This window comes from Ambystoma mexicanum, chromosome 4q (genome assembly GCF_040938575.1).
Source record: "Ambystoma mexicanum isolate Mex_15411 chromosome 4q, UKY_AmexF1_1, whole genome shotgun sequence".
NCBI classification, from domain to species: domain Eukaryota; kingdom Metazoa; phylum Chordata; class Amphibia; order Caudata; family Ambystomatidae; genus Ambystoma; species Ambystoma mexicanum.
The window spans coordinates 504,485,340-504,498,815 of NC_090928.1; positions in this window are offsets into that span (position 1 = coordinate 504,485,340).

A 13,476-nucleotide genomic window follows, 5' to 3' on the forward strand; every position below is an offset into this window, starting at 1 on the left:
CAGACAAACTAGAACGCCATTTGCCGAGAGTGGCATCCAACGTAAATTCAGACGCTCCAAAGTGGGGGGTTTAATCTTCCCCTACATCACAGCCGAACATTGGAACTTCCTGCCTCCCACCCCAAGAGCTGAACCCTCCTACTGGAAATTCTGCAAAGCCTTGAAAAGCTTGCTGTTTGAATGGTCTGTCCACCAATCACCAACCACAATAGTACTGCTGTCTAACCTGATCTTGTTGATTGTGAGTAGCTCATTCTAACAGCAGCTCGATGCCTCTAGGCTGCTTTTGCGGTTTATAAATGAAATAAATAAATAAATGAAATAAATACTATTTATTAACAGCAACTGGGATGGATCAAATTATTTGGATGAGATTTAACCCATGAAAATGTTCCTGATCAGGGTCAAAATGTATCTCAACAAGGTCCTGTGTGTTCAACATCCTTCCTTCTCTGTCACCTGCAAAACAATGGCCTGAAGGAATGGGTGACTCAGACAACAGTAGATTCTTTACTGCATTTGATTTGCCAGTCAGGCTGAATATAAAGTTATTTTGTCTACAACAGAGTTTGCGTGCAATACCTCTAACCATTCTGCTACTCTGGTGTCGTCTTTCGTTTGTCTGTATGTTATGCACATATTATCTACATGTCATTCCACCCCAGCCTTTGGTACTTGTGTCCAAAAATATTTTTATATGAGCAGCATAATATTTGGGATATGTTTGTAGAGAAATGTAAATGCTTGATTCTTCTTTTGTTTACTCCCCATTTTAAACAGGTTGCTTATACTTACCTTTTTCCTGACAAACCTGGGGCTCTGAGCATTGGTGTGGGGGGATCAACAGAGAAACGGTTACACATTGTGATCATTGTAATGTCACATGTTAATACGGAAGGCTGGCAGCAGTCTAAATCCAGTTAATGAACATATGGTCTGATTGTGTGGCTGATAGCATTAGGTGCAGCTTGTAAACATGATGAAGGTGCTCAATATCATTCTTGGAACTTGTGTTCCTTAAATCCTAAAACGAGTGTGTGGCAATGATGTGTCTAATTGTTGTCCAGTTTATTCTAAGAGGTGTGATAACTTTGTAACCATCTTCCTTACTACGAATTCATATTGGATGTTTCCCCAACCAGCATGGCAGATGAGTACTTTTAATTTCACTACGTTTTACATAATAAACTACCCTAATGCATTTCATAGAGTTAGTGCACTTTACAAGGATCTCTGGTGCAGAAGGATGACACTTCAGAACTCTTCAGCCCCTTTTGCTTGCTGTTTCCTTACAGGAGTCCTGGCCGATTCCTCACTTTGTGGTTCTTACTCATCTGGTCTCCCAAGATGTTCCTGTAGAAGAATACCAGCAGGTTTTCTGTTTCTGCCAACATGATATTTCATGAGAAATGGGTACAGATCATGGCCTGTTCCATATACATACATCTGAGCTACACACGGAGGCAGTGCAGTACAGACAGAGTTGGATCTTTATGCCAAGAAAAAGCAGGGGTTTTGTAATATGCTACAGCCTCCAATGAGATATACAGTGAGAGAAAGAGTGTACAATGGCAGAAGTAGAAAGGGAGATATGTTAGGAATACATATACAAATGAAACTAAGTGAGGCAGAGAAGGCACAGAGAAAACGAAGAGGTTCAGAGATACAAAAATAGTAATGACAAACTGAGAATTCAATAGAACGTTCATTTCAAGAAAGGTGCTCTTAAACAACTCTTCAAAGTACATACACTTTATCCAAAGCACAGTAGACAATACTTCAGTCTTTTTGAAGAAACGTGCAAGAAGTGACACATCAATTGGCTAGCCCTTTAAGGAAATGTGCAATCAGGTGTTTTCACTGGATAGCAACATTACCAAAGATCGCATTCATGTCTGCTTTGTCAATGCTTGAAACTTTCATTTTAGCTGCAGTCAAAAAAACAGGGAGGAACTTTTTCCTCTATGACTCATTTCTTACTCTGCCTTTCCCATCCCACCATTTAGTTGAGTCCTCTCTAATCATGAAGTAAAAAACATCCTTGCTGTCTCTTTCAAAGCATCGAGCACTGCATCACTGGCGAAGGGCTAACCACAAACATAATCAGCTCCTGATGCAACAGTAAAAAAAAACAAAAAAAACCCAGGAATGTCTTAACCTCCCCACAGTAAACTGGGCATGTCTGTCTTTGACCAGCAGATTTAATGCGAGGGATGCATTGCCCCAGAACGCCCTTTACCATTCCTTTGGGACCCACCGGATGCTATATCACTATTGTTAAAAATCAAGCCGCACCGATGTACATTCAATATTTGTTCAAAACGGAAAATGTAAAGTGACTATTTAATAAATCCTTTTCCTGTTCCCTTGAGAAGAAAGAATGAGGGAATGTGGTGCGTCACATTGATATTTTTGCCACGTGCATCAAACCACAGGGTAACATACATGCAATAGTTTATCGTAATTTGACTCATTATCGAGTTTCAAAAAACTCAATTGACTATTCTTTCAAATGTTTTCCATATGCTGGTCACATAATCCCCAGTGCAGGGTCATTTTAAGTAATCTTGGGGCCTGGGGCACAGGCACCTTTGGGGCCCCCACCACTGAACCAAAGTAATTAAGGGTTCCAGAATATCTGGTCGCACCCCATCACAATCAAAGTGCATAGGTTCATAAGCTTCCTGGCAGCGATCAACACAGGCAAGTGCACTCCCTTTCAGTCCCTTTACCCTCTTCATTCTTATAATCAGAATGACAAACAAGTAGTTTTTCAAGGCCAACATCAGCAGTCTACAGCTATGGTAATTGTGTTCTAGAATAGTTACCGGGCGCGTTTCATCAACAGAAGCCACGAGGAAGGAGTACTGTCCATAGTATAATTGCTGGACACAGATTACATGAAAAAAGTGCACATAATCCAGAATAGATAGATCACTCAGATTAGCTGCCTCACGGAATGCAAAAGTGCTCAAGTATCTATACGGGGGACCAATTGAAAGTAAGGAGAAAGGTACAGATACCGTAGCATAGATAGTTGATAAAGATGTGATGCTGCCAGGAAGGTGTCTGTATCCAGACAGAATGAGGTTAGGAGAGGGACAAGGTTTTCAAGAAGTATTGCTATTAGAAAGCAAATAAACAAGTGGCTATGGTGTGTAATTTATCAATGCTCACTATTTGTATAGAGGAAGCAACACTATAGTCAGTAAAACCATGAGTGAGGATTTTTGAAGATCATACCCTGAGAATGAAATCACTCTGTAGGGCAAACATTTTGAAAGGCTTGGATACTGGCAAATTTGATAGATTACGCAATACAATATATAAAATGTGGTGCCAAGGATCACATATTGGTTAAGAGGTGAAGCTGTGATTTGCACTTTTTTTCTACCACTCATAATGAACAAAAATAATTAAATGTTACAGAACTGACTTGGAAGGTAGACAAATCACATAACCCGACATGACAACTTTTAAAAAACAAAATGTTATGGAAGTGTATTATGCAAAATGGGAATGATGTTAGCTTCATTGTCTTCCTCATCAAGGGAAGTATACAAGTACTGCATACTAACTGATGCGATCTTAAAACATTTCATCTGTGTTTCTCTTTTGTATTTTAAATCTTTAAATATGCCCAAAACAGGCTTGCGAAATTGTTTATTTTATAAATGTGCAGAAAAACCTTTCAGTTCAATGAAAAAACCACAAAAAAGCAAACCATTTTTTGTGTCAAATCAGCAGACCTTAAAATATGCTTGCGAGAGGCCTGCGATATCTGGTCTGATGTCTTCTGTCTAGAACACCTTCTACTCAAATGTATATAAAAAGAAATATCAGGTAATGGACTTAGAAATGCCACCAGCATGTGAGGAGGCAATTCTTTTCACAGAAGATAGCACTTTAATGTGAGTGATATTACATCATTTGTCCAGGATCTTGGTATCGTTTTCAGGCAAAGTCAGTATACAAACGTGAATGCTTCAACAAACCAATTTCTAGTCCTTCACCACATTATTTGTTTGTTTTTATACCCACCACTATGTGGTACAGGTACATTGCTATAATAGCGCTTGTTGTGCTACAAAACAAAGCACATATACACAGATAAAATCAGCCTCAGAACTAGGAAATGCCTCAGTTGACTGTGCTTGAATTTGGTATTGTAATCTTGAATATGAACGCATATCTCTGCAATGAGTGTTTAACACACTGATCTATATTCTGAACCATCACAGCACTGACATTTATCAATAAGCATTTCAACTTTGGCTATTGCTCATGATCAATATCCCCACAGAAAGGTGGGAATGCTACATGAGTTGTGTTGTAGTGAACAGACACACTAAGAATACCACAGTGCCCACAAGGCATTACAGGTGTAATTGATCAGAGCAGAATGTATTTGTCAATGACAGATAGAAAACAAGATTAGAGCCTCAGCAGCTTGACATAAAATATCCTTTAAGTTAGATTAACAATGGGAACAGGCTTCTTTGAATTAGGCAGCCTTAAGGGGGACCCCTCCAACGTGGGGGCACAAGGTTTCTGCCCCTGTGGGAAACAAAAACTCGACCATCAAAATAAATGACATATCAGCTATGCAAGAAATTAATGTGTATCTTTCTTGGAGGTTTGCCACATTTGTTGGAGTTAGAACCTCCAGCAGACTAACCCATCAATCTTTGCAGTCTCCACCTTGCCTCTTTTCTCTCAGTCCCTCTGTACTGCACTGGCCACCAATTTCACCTCTTAAAGTCTAAAAGGACATTCTGACCTCTCTCTTTATTCTTCACCTTACTCCATGCCTCCCCTTTCATCCCCGCCTCCCTTTGCCTCGCTTCCACCCCCACCCACTCTCTCCTCTTTTTCACCTATCACAGTGGATTTCTCTACAGTAGTCCGCTCTATGAAGGTCTCATCCAAACAGATTTCTCCCTGTTCTTCCAGAACCTTTAAGGAAAACATCTTCTCCCTCGCCCCGGCTCTTGCTAACTTCTGCAATCAATCCTTAACATCTGGCTCTTTCCTGTCCCCTCTCAAGCACTCCCTTGTGTATCCCCTCCTAAAAAAGTCTTCATCCAAACTCTTGTGTCTGGCCAACTACCACCCTATCTCTACTACACCCTTCCTTAGGAAACTGCTGGAGAAGTTGGTGTTATCCAACTGACTCGACACACCAAGCTCATTGGTTGTTTACACGACCATCAATCTGGATTCAGAGCATCCACAGGCACAGAAACTGCTCTCCCGAACATCTTTGAAGAACGGCTTGCAAATCTTGACTCTAACTCTTCTCATTCTCCTTGACCTCTCTTCTGCCTTTGACACGGTCAAACATTCTATCCTCATAAAGCGGCTCCAAGATAGACTTGGTATCTCAGACCGGGCACTGAACTGGTTGACCTCCTTCCTCACTGACCACCCTTCCCAGGTGCTCCTGTGCGCCTTCTCCTCCTGCGCCACTTTCTCCACATGTGGTGTTCCCCAGAGCTCTACCCTCTCGCCTTGGCTTTTCAACATGTACCTTGCACCTCTTGTTCACCTGATATCTGCCTCTCTCCTCATTTCCATTGTTAGGCAATTGACACACAACCCTTCTTCAAGCTCCTTTCTTCCTCTCCCTCTTCCTCCTCTATTATCCCTGTCTGCCTGTATGCTTTTCAGTCTTGGTGCTCCTCCAATGATCTCTGTCTTACTGCCTGTATGACCAATATCCTTCCTATTGGGACACTTGATCCCTGTTTCCTTCCTGCACTATGGCCACCCTCTATGGGCTCACCTCCCTCTCCTCAAACTGAGGCCAAAAACTTTGGGGTCATCTTCGACTCCTCTCTCTCCTTTACTCCTCACATCTTGGACCTTGACAAGAGGTCCATTTTCAACTTCAACTCCTTAGAGGTATTCTCCCCTTCCTCACCTACCTCCAGAAGCTTAATGTCTCCAGAGCTCTGGTCCTCTCCAGGCTAGATTACTGTAACAGCCTCTTCCTCAACCTGCTGCGTTCTTCACTGTGTTCTCTTCAACTAATCCAGAACAGGGCTGAGAGACCTATCCTTGGCCTCAAGCCCTAGGACCATATCTCTCCAGCTCTAAAATCTCTCCATTGGCTTACGGTTGTTGCAAGGATCAAATTCAAGACCCTTTGCATCAATCACAAGGCTGTCTGGGGCCTGTGACCACGCCAACTGCAACTCCCTCTTACTAAATACTCTCTTTCCAGATCCCTTCAATCTTCTTGCTCCGGCTCACTGCTGACCAAATGCTTCTCCAAGAAGAGAGCTGGGGGTATATCTCTCTTCTCCGTTGGTTCCCTCCTATGGAATAGTCTCTCTCTCTTTCTCTCTCTCTCTCTCTCTCTCTCTCCGTCTTGAACTGGACCACCTCTAGTTCCACAAACAACTCAAGAACATTCTCTTCTCCTTCACCTTCCCTCTCCCCTCCTGTGCAAGCCATCCCCTCTGTCGCTGAGATTGCCATCCAGATCCCTCAATTGGGTCCTGGCCTTCTGCCCATTCGCCCCAGCAACCCCCCCTTGCACTGCCCTCTGCACTCACACCCACTTGTTGGGTGGTTTGACCCCTCCTTGCACTTACCTGTTTGGGTGATAGACCGCCCTCTTCTCCTGGGATGTTTCCTCCCTTGCTCTTACCTGTTGCTTTCCCAAAGAGCACCTCTGGCCCTTCCTCTCCTAGGCGACCTTAATAGCACGTTTACCCACCCCACAGCCACTTTTAATTTCACTGCACGTGAACACTCTGAATGTCACAAGGCCTCCGAGTACTACTCTTCGTTTTTATTCTTTGACATTTTCATTGCTTATTTGCTCCCTTATTATCCAATGAAAGAAACAAATAAAATAAATAAAAAAGCCCTGGGAAGGATGAGAAGGGGGCAGGTGACGTTTGCTGTTGACTAAACGTTTTTCTCCTGAGGACAGAAGACCGACAGTTGATTTTGTAAAAACAAGCATTTTAGGCAGTGTTTCAACAGAGCATAACGCCATTTTTTTATTTTTTTTATTTTTTTGTTTTGATTTAGTGAGTGAGCAGGAAACATTTGTAAGAAATCTGTTTTCTGGTGACGAGACGGTAGGGTGGTTTTCATTCATGGACATTTTCCAGAATGCTTCACAGGACACAAGGGCACTTTTATTTCTAATTATTGTAGGTTTATGGGTACTGCATTTTGCTCATTTTGTACAGTTGGAAAAAGGGAAATTCGGGTAAGTACTGTTAAATGTTTGTTAGAATCCAGCCGACTGCGAGGTGTGACCCCCCTATTTTTGTGTCATTCTTTTGTCATATCTTTGAAAGAAATCGTTAGTCAAAGGTCTGTCTCAATAGTTAATTTGTCAACTGTTTCTTTAAGTGTAATATGCAGTGCTTAATTTGTAGGAGTGTTTGCCAGGGCTGACCCCTTGCACTTTCTTTTGAGTCTTGGCATTCATGTCTCAGACTCCCTTTAATTATTACGTTGTGACAGTCAGTGCATCCATCAACCACTACAAGCAGGTGCGAGCTGTAGGGTAAGCCTAAATATGTGGACACTGTGGGGAGAACCTACGGGTGGTGGTAACAGTGGTGGGGAACTTCCCAACCACAGTGTCACAGGAGTGCTCGAATATATTTGGGCCCTGGCACTTATTTTTGTACAAATTCAGCACAGGTAATGTGACAAATTAGGACCAAGGAAAGTGGTGCTGTCCAATCAGGAGACACAGAAGAGAACGTGAGCTATAAATGCTGGGATGGGTCCAGTCTCTGACCCGAGCCACTATTTCTGTCAGCCACTGTGCCCTGCCTTGGACCACATTCCTTCTACTCCCCCCTCGATTCCCACTGCAGGCACCCTGTTCGCACCCTCCTTCACCCACGCACCTACCTCTGGCATTATTCTTTGCTTCCTGGTCGTGTCCCTAAGACGTAGAAATAAAAATAAACAAGTACTTCTTTCTTCTTTGCGAACAGCACACCACCGGCGGTAAGCCACTCACTTCACATTACCTCAAGATAGCAGGCCATCTGAAGAAGGGAAAGCCCACCTGGAATGGCTTCATCACTTAAGAAACATTGTCGGAGCCTCCTGAAGAGACAGAGTGGCTTCTGGGGAGTGGACATTCCCACAAGCCAGGTGAAGTGCTACCCAGAGGTTGCTATATGGAGGATTCCCAGAGTCATTTGATGCTTCCCAAAGGAGCTGTTTCGTGAAATCAGGAGTATATCCCATGCCTGTTTTACCTCACAGACCTAGATATGAGAAGAGGGGGGGCTAGTCCCCATTGCACTCCACCGCCTCTTTATGTAGTTAGAGGAAAGCTCAGAAAGGTGAGTTTTCATCTCTTACGCTGCTGTGTTGCGCTCATATGCCACTTCCTTAACACAGGAAAGCTACCCAGAATGACCTACTCTTCACCCACAGAGCAAATGCAGCACGTTTCACATGTTGTGTTGTGAACACTGGAAAGAAGAATTGAAGATCACAAAAACTCACATGACAAATTGATTTTCCTCTTGGCAACCTTGGACCAGTCCTCACCACAGCTCACTGAGGCAGCTGGCAGACCCTCACAGTACACATTGCCTCCACTACTTTGCAGAGAGCTACTGCCAGACCAGGCTGTTGCGCGTCTTTCATCTGACGTTGCCATGGCAGTTTGGGTCTATAATACATCAGCTTCTATTAGGGCAAGGTTTTTCAGATCCTGTTACCAGGGGAGGGAGAATGTTTGACAGCAGCTGGAAAATAAAAGGGGTGACCTTATGATACCGTCTAAAACACCAGACTAACACCAATCAGGGTGTTGTTAAGTGACCAGGACAATATCGAGTACTATTGTAGCCGATTTGTGGACGCAGAAAGTGGCACAATTATGGGTAGAGACCTAGAGGAAGGAAGAGTGGAGAATGAGCCAGAAGGAGAGACAAATGGAATTCGTACAGACTGGCAATGCCCAGGCCCAAAATAAACCAGAGTGCTGAAAGACTACTCAGGGTTTTATCACAGACACCGAAATTAACTACAAGTGAAGAAGCTAAAGCCCAGAAAGGGATAATGTTTTAGGAAAGTGAACAGTGGCTACCGGTGGAGAATATCACAGCCTGTCAAAAAACCTAAATAAAGGGGTGAACACTTGCTTGTAGAATTGTGTCAGAACAATCCCCACAACACAGGGTAAGAGATCCTTGATGGTAAAAGTGTAACAAGAGAAAAGTAATTCCCTATATAAGAATTGAGAAAAATACTGGTAGGAGTGTGAAACACATTGAACTAAATCCAATAAGGCAACCAATGCAGCGGCAGCAGAGTCTGTTTTATTTCCATACAGCTATTCAGATATGTACAGAGATGCTGGAAGAGTGTCCGCCATCCCAAAAACCAGGCCCGCAAGCACAAACCTCTCGGGGTTTTTATAGGGTTTAACACAATCAGAGTCATACATAAAAAAGTCAGATACATTTATACAGCCACACTAACAATCAACTTCCTAATAAAACCGCCTTCGACCTCGGGGATCATGGTTTAACAGTGCATGTACAGCTCCACTCTGCAGAGGTTGCATCCAGATTGACCATATGTATGTAAGCCCTGTGGCATCCCATTAGGCCTATGTGCCCCTTACTTTTGCTGTAGTGTGCCAATGAGGCACCACACTACACACTTTATTTGATTTATTTCATTTTATTAAAAAAATTGTCTACATTTCACAAGCGTGAACTTGGCCCATGGGCATACATGTATATACATATTATTTAACACAATTTACAGAAAATAGACATACAACATATTCCTAACCTAAAACAACATCCAAATCATGCTTACAAATCAGATGACGTCCTAAAAAGCAGTTTTACAGAGCAGTTTTTAAAATTCAGATGAAAATCTATTTTCTTCACCTCCGAAATCCTAAAAAGCCATGTTCCATAACCAGGCATTAACACGTTTTCTAAATTTGAAAAAAGTTTTCAATCATACTGTAGTATTGCATAGCATTTTATTGTGTCACTGTAAAGAAGGGAGGTGTGTTGTATTCTATTGTATTAGTTTTGTATTTATGTATTAGTTATATAGCATGTGTGTTTGTGTATTCATATCTACAGTAGCAAAAGTTATGGAACATGGATCTTTGAGGAAGGTAGAATCTAGAATGTGAAGAGAATGATGCACTGTAAAGGTCAGTTATGTTTTGCACTTTGATATGACCAGTGGGTTAAACCCTTGTACATAAATAAACCTTGTCATCTTATCAAATCCGTGTGAGAAGATATTTCAGTGGCAACGAGGATGGGATATACCAAGAACGCGACCCACCGAGTAGCCGTTATTTATAATATGTTTTCTTTGGATGAAGACTACCAAAGTCAAGAACGGAGAAGGGTCCTTCAACTGGTTGAACCGGACAGCGCCGCAACCCAGTCTTTATTCAACTACAAGCAAGGCAGGAAGGAAAGTGCTCATTATGAAAGTAAGTCTGGCACTTTCATAATAGCAATTAAGAGAACTCATCTGCTTTAAGCGTTAAATAACAAGAGCGAGCGCAGGCGCATTCTACAGTCACAATATATAATTGAAATAACAAGAGCATGTAAATAACTGCATGCCATCTAATTCCAAAACAACTAGAGGCGGTGTGTGTCAATTGCAGTGCTGAGGCATTTTAGCTGCAAACGCAACCTTAAGCATATCAGCCGCACCGTTATTCTCTGCATACCAAAGCCGATGGTACAAAGTGAGGCGCATTAGAAAACTAAGGGATTTTCTCGAATTTTATTGGATTCATAAATGTTAAGTAAGTTAAAGTATTAGCCCCACATCAGCCTGCATTGTTTGAATCTGCATCATTTCAAAGCAGGGTTTACCGGCACGGCGCAAGCCACAACGTTCCACGCTAGTATTTCCTTAAGGATAAGACGAAGTGACATGCCTCATCAGAGGAAAGGACCTAAATATGTAACTGGACGTGCCGCCATTTTGGACCGATTTCCATAGTGACATTGAGTATACAAATAAAAGCAATCGGATTACACAAGAACAATACGTATAAAGAAAAGCATTGATGCAGTGAAATTTCAAAGCGGTCCAACTTCATGTACAGTGTTCAAGCAAACAATCCCTCATTTTAGGAATCCGCACCACCAAACAACGTGCATGCTCGAACTCAATGTATCAAAATGGGCTATAACCATGTGAAAACTTGCATTCTTGAACGAAACGTTTAAAAAGCGAACATACAAACACAGCTTTCCAACAAAGAACTGTGCAAGAGACAAAGAGAATATACATTTTGCAAGTTTGTACACAAAAAGAAAATAATATAAACCAACATTCTTCAAGATATAGACATTAATATAAACATAACTGTTATAGACACAAACTTGGTTTGACAGCTCTATATGTACACATCCGCTATAATAAGCTGATGTTGTACAGAAAAACAATGAGCAACTTGACGCCTCCCCAATTTGAAATACTTTGTAAAAATAATAACTTCGAGGAAAAAGTAGTAGAAGACTGGAAAAGAGAAAATGATCATATTTTAACAGAATCTGCCCTCAAAGCCCAAACATTAGCAGAAAATCCAACAGCTGTAAAAAGAGCGCTTTGGGCCGAGGACTGGTCAAACACCGAAATGAAAAGAGCTCTGTCAAAAACTTATACACTCTTGAAAACCAATTGTGGTGTGATGTCCATCATACCGGACTATCTAAGAAAATTTCCAAATTGCAAACAAAGAGATCTGCTACTTCGCTTCAGATTGAATATCCTTCAAAACAAACAACAAAGGCACGATACACCAAAGAAAAGATATGCACAAAGTGCAGACTGTGTAAAAGAAGTGAAGAATCACTAAATCACTTAGTGTTATTCTGCACAAAACTAAGAGATCTTCGAAATTTGTATTTAACCAGCAACATTGCTGACCTATGTGACCTAGATGCAGAGAAATGGTGGAGCCTAATTTATGCTTGCCAAAGTCCAAAAATAAATTTTGTAACAGTCAAATTTCTAGAAAAAACTCTTAAAAGGCTAGACCGTATCGATGAAGAAAATGCATTGTAAATAGTGAATTGATATGGTGAAAAAGATGCGTTGTTTTAGTGCTTAATGTTTATTTATTTTTCACTGTCTAGTTAAGTCTAAATTTATTATTATTGTTCAAAAACAAAAACTTGTTTTAAGTATTCAGTTTTAATTCAAATGGTTTTTAAGTTAGATTTATCTTATTAAGGTTCCCCTGGTTTCCCTTGCATCTGATCCTTGTTTTTTTACTTGCCTAATGTTGATTGTTATGAGCTCTTTGTGAAACAAAATTCTTTTTGTTGATTGTGAAAGGTTTGTAATAATCCAAAACACACTGAATAAAAAAATAAAAAAATAACTGTTATTAAAAAAAACATACAGAACAATTTTATTGGGGCAGTCATAAGACATTTTTGCCAATCACTATGCAGGGCATACCACCTCCCCAACGATTTCTTGGATACGAAAGGTGAACCAAACATTCCATGGAATCGATGGAAAAAGAGGTTTGAACATTATGACCTTGCATCCCATGCACTGAGTCACCAAAGGTATATCACAATTTTTTGTACCTACATTATGACACTTGTTAAAAAATAAAACACAGGCACATTTGCAAAACCATGCTTTAAGGTCCTTGCTAATGCTCCTTACACGAGTTTGCTTGAAACCCGCCCATGTTTTATTTTTTCAAAAGTGTCAAAATGAATGTACACACAATAGTGATATAATTTAGCACCCACTTGACAAACTCCATTCAGTCTTTACACAAAGATTAAAAATCAGGTCTATAATCTTTCAGAAAACGTTTGTCCACATTCGTCAAATGGCAACAAAGTTATAAGTCATCTAAAAATGTAGAGACCCTGCTCTAATTTAGCACCCTCTTGAGAAAATCCCACCAAACTTTACAAAATTATTTATAGCTAGACTTAAAATTGTTTTGCAAACTTTTGTGCAGATTTGTCAAATGGCGCCACGTTTATAAGCCTTTACAATATTATGGGACCCCCCCCTCCAAATGTTTTCCCTCTTGACAAAACAGTTCCACACTTTCCAAAACCATTCAGAATCAAGTCTAGAATAAAATTTCAAAATTTCATGCAGTTTAATTGCGTCACACCAAAGTTATAAACCATCCAAGAACTGCTTTTCACCAACCCTTTAATGCAGAAATTGGCATAGATGTCCGTGAAGGGTTCGCGAACATCACAGGCCTGCCCCTCAACCTCTGGACTGTTTGCAGACTTCGGGGGTGAAAAACACTGATTTTCTGGCGTCTATGGCCATATCCCATCCATCCTCATCACCCCTCAACTCCCCAGGGATTGTTTGATAAGTTTGACAAGTGCAATGTTGTATTTTCTTATATTTTTCTATCGCGGTGTCCATGGACACCGCCGGAATGTCTGCAAATCCAACATGGCGGGCGTTTCCAAAAATCTGACACAC